Source organism: Leptonychotes weddellii, chromosome 4 (assembly GCF_054177405.1).
Source record: "Leptonychotes weddellii isolate Sample4059 chromosome 4, ASM5417740v2, whole genome shotgun sequence".
In the NCBI taxonomy this organism is placed as follows: Eukaryota; Metazoa; Chordata; class Mammalia; order Carnivora; family Phocidae; genus Leptonychotes; species Leptonychotes weddellii.
In genome coordinates this window covers 64850260-64857704 of record NC_138372.1, presented here as the reverse complement: position 1 = coordinate 64857704, position 7445 = coordinate 64850260, and positions in this window count along the sequence as shown.

Sequence of the window (7445 nt, the reverse complement as noted above, 5' to 3'; positions counted from 1 at the left end):
AAGAAAAATTCCTTGAGACCTACTTTGAAATCTAAGGTGTGAAAAAAAAAAACAGTAAAATGAAACAGCCAGGTTCATTGTATTTTTGGTAAAAAGTCTGCATAGATCTGCTAGAAGTATGTTTGACCTAGCAGCGTCCGTTTTGCTTTACTGTAAATTCCAACGCCAAAGGGATTCCCAGTCATGCTAAACTTCCGAGGTTATTGGAATGGTTTCTATGTTGGAAAGCTCCTGACTTCACACCTGCAACTCCTAGGATTTTGCAGGGTACTTATAATCCAGCTATGCTGCGGTCTTATATTCAGCCGTGATTAGATGATGGTACCACAGGGAACCTTAGGTTTCAAGTCCTCCTGATAAACGTTTTCTTGTTCATCAATATGTAAATCTGGAATCTTGTACTTCGTTTGTTTTTACATGGCCTCCGTTTTGAATTCTTCTTTTCATTTTGAATTTTCAAAGGACAAAAGTGGCAAAGAAAAGGGAAAGGTTTTATTTCCTACTCTTAAACTTTTATATCTTGAATTTATGATGATGAGAAACATAGAAGAATCATCATACCAGAAAATTAAAAGATTAAAATTTAACTTAATAAGTGGGTTGTTTTTTGTTTTTTGTAGAAGCAATGTATTAAATGTTTAGATTTGCAGAATAGTCCACAGCAAATTATTTTCCTTATGGTATAATTAAAACACTTATTACTTAAAAAGTTCCATGTTTCCTACCTTAGCTTACCAGACTTGTGCGTAGGTTTGTGGTAACACGGCTTTTGTAGGAAAACACGTTCCGTGGTGCATGACGGGATGCCAGGAGGTCTTGAGTGTGTATGACCGGAACAGTGTAAGCCAGCAAGCCCATCATGTGATTGCCCTGTTGTAAGAATCCTCAGAGTATGTTTCTCGGTTGGGTTTAAGGTAAGTATGGGTCACAAAGGCTAGTAAGTACACTTTTCCCTGTATTTGTCCTTAATTTGTATCAATCTTTTCATAAGCATTTATGAAGTACCTGTTGTATGTGAGGGCTTACGACTACGTTCTTAGACAGCTAAGGGCACACACTCCGCCACCGAGAGCCTCTGAGTTGAATGGAAGACTGGCTATCTAAACCTAAGTTAGAACAAAGAATGGTAAATGCTATCCAAGCATTCGGTCTCTTAATAGAACTTGGACTGATTTTTCTGTGCATGACAGTGACATGGCTGGCTTCCAGTTAAAGAGTCTTTACATTATTTCCTATGGGAAGTACTGTGTAATTTATCATTGTTTTGTTTTGCTGGGTTTTCATTTTGTTTTCTACAATCAAAATACTGTCCTGCAGGGGCACCTGGGTGGCTCAGTCGGTGAAGCGTCTGCCTTCAGCTCAGGTCATGATCCCGGAGTCCTGAGATCAAGCCCTGTGTCAACTCCTTGCTCAGTGGTGAGCCTGCTTCTCCCTCTCACTCTGCCTCTGCCACTCCCCCCTGCTTGTGCTCTGTCAAATAAATAAAATCTTAAAAAAAAAAAAACGAAGATTTTCTCCCCACAAGAACATGTATTACTATGTAATAGAAAATGCATTTGCAGAGATTTGGGGCATGTTGATAAGGATACTAAAATAGTTTATTCTAGTCCTTTTCTAAGTATATTTTTCAGGATGGATATAAAAATGGAGTGGAATGTTAATAAATTATCTGATTAACAAAAACTATTTCACTTGACTGGTTAAGATTTTAAATTCTTAACATTTACACATAACTGAATTTAGAGGATTTGGAAGGTACTGTAATGTCAGTGATAAGTCCCTGGTAAAGGTCCACCTCAGTATTCTTATATTTAAGATTCAGAAATATTTGTACCTAGTAGGATGCTTGACACATGGTAAGAAGATAATTTGTTAACAAGAAATAAAAAACACTAATTAAATTTAGCACAGTGCCTCATTGGCATGAATACACTATCAAATTCTCAAGAGTGTGAGAACCTTGTTTTATGATTTTTTTTGGGGGGGGGTTGGGGGGGAGTCCTATTTCCAACCCCATCTAGCTTAGTTCTTTGTGCGAAGTATTAGGATAAACTGGGCCATGTTACAAATAAACACGAAGTCGGTGTGGCTCAATACAAAAATTTAACTCTTGCTCATGAAATTCTTGCTGATGTGGATCGGGCAGTCTTCCTCCAACTTTAGGTATGATAGCCCTCGGGAACATGTGGCCTCCAACGTTGTCAGATCAGGAAAACTGCAGACTAGCAGGTGGTGCTAGATATTTTTACAGACCAGACTTGAAAGAGACCGGCCTTCCACCTACTCTGCTTTGTCCAGAACCTAGACATGGGACCAACCTAACCTCCACCAAGACAAGGAGCTGTGCACAACGCAGCCATGTGCTGGACGCTGACAGTTTGCTACCTGATGCAGGTGCGTTTGATAGCTCATCCCTTCCGTTATTTACTTACATAACCGGCAAAACCTATCACTGGTGCGAGGGATTTATCGCTGATTAGGAAAGATCAAATATTCTTAATTTTGGAAAAGAATATATTTTAAGGAATATATTTGTATTGTATTTAAGGCTTCTTTTACCTTCTCTGACCTTTTCATTATCATGAAAAGTTTTGAAGTGTCCAGATGGTAGTTTTATAGTTATTAAAATGCTCAACATTCATGTTCTCTTTTGATTCCTTGAATAACAGAATATTAACCTTCCTAAGAGTTAGTAACAGACTCAGAACCCAAGACACATAGCTAATAATGGGTAAAATTGAAACTTGAAACCCAGATCTTTTGATCCCTACATTTCCAGCTTGTTCCAGATGGCTGCAGAGCCTTTTGGTATCCCTTTTTAGGTGAAATTGTTCAATTCTTTTTTTTTTTAAAGATTTTATTTATTTATTTGACAGAGACACAGCAAGTGAGGGAACACAAGCAGGGGGAGTGGGAGAGGGAGAAGTAGGCCTCCTGCGGAGCAGGGAGCTCGACGTGGGGCTCGATCCCAGGACCCTGGGATCATGACCTGAGCCGAAAGCAGACACTTAACGACTGAGCCACCCAGGCACCCTGAAATTGTTCAATTCTTAATCCATATCCCGCCATTCTATAATTTTCTGCACCAAAGCTATTGATCATTCAATCCGGGTGCAAGGCTCGCTCTTGTTTTTGAGAATGGTTATCATGGCAATCCCATTCAGAATTGAACATTTACCTTTTCAAGACTGGGGCATTAAGGATCTAATTGAAATAGCTCATTGCACATAATACGCTAAAGGCCACTGAGGAATCCCAAGATATACGGAGACACTCTGCTTTTTCTGCCCTGTCTTGGTCCACTCTTGGCCGTGTTAGGGTCTGTGTGCCGTTTCCCTCCATGACTACAGTCACGATGACCAGAAGCACTTTTATTGTGCACAGGTAATAAAGAGAATTTTTAAATGTCACTGTGTGGTGAAGCAGGGGCACTCGTGCAGTTCTAACTAGGAGGGGTGCAAAGCAATGGGGGCATCACGCCCGGTCCCTGTCACAGCTCCCCGCTCTGCCATCTCAGCAGGAAAGCCATCACAGTAGGCAAATACATGAACATGATTGTGTTGGCATAAAACTTTAGTTATGGTCCCTGAAACTGAATCCCATGCAATTTTTACATTCCTCAAAATATTCTTCTTTTGGGGGTGACAGGAGTGGGCTTGACCCGGCATGGGGTCACCATCCCAGCTGCTAGACTGGTCCCAGCAGCTCCAATCCCATCATAGCAAACTTCTGCCTGACCCCATGTATAAATGACGGAAACACAGTTGGAAGTAACTTAGGCAAAAGGAGAATTCGGCGGCTTGTCCCATAAATCACAGAAAAAACACTGGTGATGTGCCCCAACAGAGCAGGATGCAAAATCTGTGGTTGGAAATACAGGGCAAAGGGTCCCTCCCATCAGGAGAAGGAGTTGGCAAGGCCGGTAGAGGCTGCCGGGACCCCAGGCCCATGTGAGCGGAAACCCAGTCCTAGAGCAATTCTCATCCACAGCCATGTGGCGAGAAATTAGTGACAGGAAGGTATTAATGCTTGCAAATGAATTCCTTTTTTCAGTGTTACTTAGAGCATATTCAAGTATATCCCTATTGTCATTCCCACACACTTGCACTTCATTAGGTCTCATGGGGAAAAACAAAAACCACTAGCCTGGGCAGCAAGACCGCGATCAAGAGAAGGCCCACTGCACTAGTCCTGCAGGAGCACAGAGCTCCCCACCCGAGAGAGAGAGAGAGAGAGAGCGAGAGCGAGAGAGAGAGGCACGCATACAACGTGCTCCCAGGCTGCCAATGGGCTCGTGATGGTTTGCTCCAGATCGACATGGTTCTCAACCTACAGGTTGAAGTTCATCGCTTCTGCCTCAAGTTCACAGAATATTTTTCCCACTGAGGCTTAGAAAGAGTCATCCAAAGCTTTTCTCCTGGCCCACATTTTCTCCTGGAATTCCTCGGAAAAATGGTCTGACCCGTTGCTGGCTGACCCTGGGCAGGGGAAAGAGATCCGAGAGGAGGTTCCCAAAGCCAGGGTGTTGGGATTCTATTATTTACTTCCTGGAAGCTGCCTGTGCGTGCCACGCTCTTAGGAGACGCTAGGGCGAAGTAAAGCGAGAAGAATGGAGGCAGTGGTGTGACGGCAGGTGACAGGAGCAGCTCTGACGATTCTGCCTTTAAAGCCCACTTTTTGGGGCGCCTGGGTGGCTCAGTTGGTTAAGCGACTGCCTTCGGCTCAGGTCATGATCCTGGAGTCCCGGGATCGAGTCCCACATCGGGCTCCCTGCTCAGCGGGGAGTCTGCTTCTCCCTCTGACCCTCCTCCCTCTCATGCTCTCTGTCTCTCATTCTCTCTGTCTCAAATAAAAAAAAAAAAAAAAACTTTAAAGCCCACTTTTTGTTCTGTCGATATGAAGAGGGGAGAACAGGCTATGTCTTCAAACAATCGCCTGTGCAGAAATCCTATCTTCAGCTCCCCAAAGCTGTGTGTGCTTTCAGAGGCTGAACTACTGTTACATAACTGGCTCAATTTCATATCTGGGGAAATGCAGCTAGCACTGGCTCAGTTTGGTGAGGCTTGTTCTCGGAGCCTGGTTTTCTTCTCTCCCCCAGGGCAGGATAATACTTTACAACATCTCTGTGTTAGCAGAGTTCTCTAGACCAGCTGTCACGTGCTGCAGCTAGAGAGGATGCTCGGGAGTGGAGGGTGTCTGAGGAGCCTGCAGCAGAAGCGCTGGGCCCCAGGGGTCCTGCAAGGTGGCTTGAGCCCCGGTCCCAGGGACTGGGCATCGGAACTGCCCCTCGAACCCACGGACCCAGAGACAGGACCTGCAGCCTGCAAGATTCAGCCCTGGGCGCAATGGATCGCTTTCTGGGGAGTGGGGAAAAAAAAAAAGCTCTTTATCCTCCTCCGCACCTGGGGACTTAACTTTTTCTCTTTCAAAGGGAAGAATCCTAAGGGCTCAGTCTCTGAAACTGATCAAGAAAGCAGCAGTGTGCCCACCTGAAAGCGTTTGGTCTTTATAAAGTTCAGGTCAGAGTCTCTCTCCAAACAGTGTCTTACAGAGATAATCATCCCATCAGTTCTGAGAAATGTAGAAAGAATCTTTATTTCAAGTGACTCATTTAATATAGATGCAGCCTATTAAGTTGTCTATTTTGAAATCTCAGTGTATAAAATCTTCAAATGGCTTCTAAGAGTGTTCAGCTCTGTTATGGCACGTGAAGAGCATTATTAAAAAGATTCTAAATGCATAAAGAATAATGGGCTCACCCTCCCACTTTGGAACGTTTAGAGCAGAGTCTGAGATCCTCTACCCCTTTCTCGGTGTCTCCTGCATGGGGACAGTGTCACACCCCAGAACAATCCCAAGAAAATGCTCCTTTCCCATCTCCTGTTAGAGATGGGGCAAGGACGGGTTGGTTATGGACTATACTCCAGTCCTGGCCTTGTCATGGCCAAGCTGTGTGCCTTTGGGCAAGTTGTTCAACCTCTCTGAGCCTTGTTTTTTTCCAACTGCAAAACAGACAGTTCCAGCTCAGTCCTTGAATGACAAGATTGAGACAGTGCCACTAGAAGGATCATCTAGTTCAATGTCTCCTCCATCAAGCTGCCCGTACTCCTAGCTCCGAAGTTTCAACATTGATGCAGGAGAATCAAACATAAGGAAGTACAGTGCTTTTAAGTTGAGAAAATTTGCAAATGTAGCTTCAAGGCTCTTTTGGGCCCCACAGCAATCACGGAACATAACCTCCAGTTAACATTACTATTCCCTGCTAGAAGCGAGAAGTTGAGCATTGCTCAGATGAACAAACTGAGATTAGGAGAGGTCAGGTAATCTACTCCTAAGCACACTGCTAGTACGTAGCATAAGAAGAACCCAGACCTTGTGGCTCAGTTGGTTAAGCGTCCCACTCCTGATTTCGGCTCAGGTCATGATCTCAGGATTGTGGGATGGAGCCCTATGTCGGGCTCCTGCTTAAGATTCTCTCCCTCTGTCTCCCTACCTCTCTCTCTAAAAATAAAAATAAGAAGAACCCAGGCCTATAACTCTGGGTATTACAGATTTTCTACCTGATTCCCCAAAAAAGACCACCAGGTCAGACCAGCATGGCCCAGCCAGTTTAACCAGTGTCCCCCTAGGTGGTGGTGGCCTTACTTCCTGAGCCTTTATTTTCACCCAGGCAGAACTTGAAGGGGAACTCAGCCCTTCTTTGCGTTCCCACAGGGGAAACTCTACTAGGCATTGCTGAGCAGTGTGGATCTCAGGAGATTTTATTTCACTTCGAGGGAGCTGAAGGCCAGAGGATTTGACCTTCCATCCCCATGCCCCACAACATCCTCACCTCCACAGACTGGCCTCCTACAGTCCCCTCTCTCTGCCTCAGCCCAGGCCAAGTAACCCAGAGAGAGGAAGGGAGGAACACCTGCGATGTGCCATGTAAACTCTGAAGCAGATTCTCTACTGCCAAACCAACGACTATAATCCGACAGCCAACCACACCCAGGAGAGAAGGACAACTTCCCAGTTCCCATAAAGGAGAGTCTTGCTTGGAGGCCCCAGTCTGGCTGGAAGAGGGGCAAGTTGTCATGAAGCTGCATTTGTAGAGCAAGCACGCTGTTTGTATTATGTGACAAAGTGTGTGGAGGAAAACGAAGACAAAGTGACCAAAGAGACTTCAGCGTTCTGCCAGGTGCACGTATTCCTGCTGGAGGGGCTCACAGCCTAGAGGCAGGAGACCACACAGGATGAGTCAAACAGCGGCAGGGAGAAGCCTGGGAGAAAGTAGCTGGAGCCACACTGCGTGGCCAGATACTCTCTTAGAACCTTCTAGTTATGTAAAGCTAACAGGGAGACCAATTTTCCTTTCCTCCCCACCCCATTGGCCACTGCCGCCTACTTGCTCCCTGTAAAGAGAGGGAGGTTTAGCTTATGTGTCCCCCATGAGAGCCAAAAAA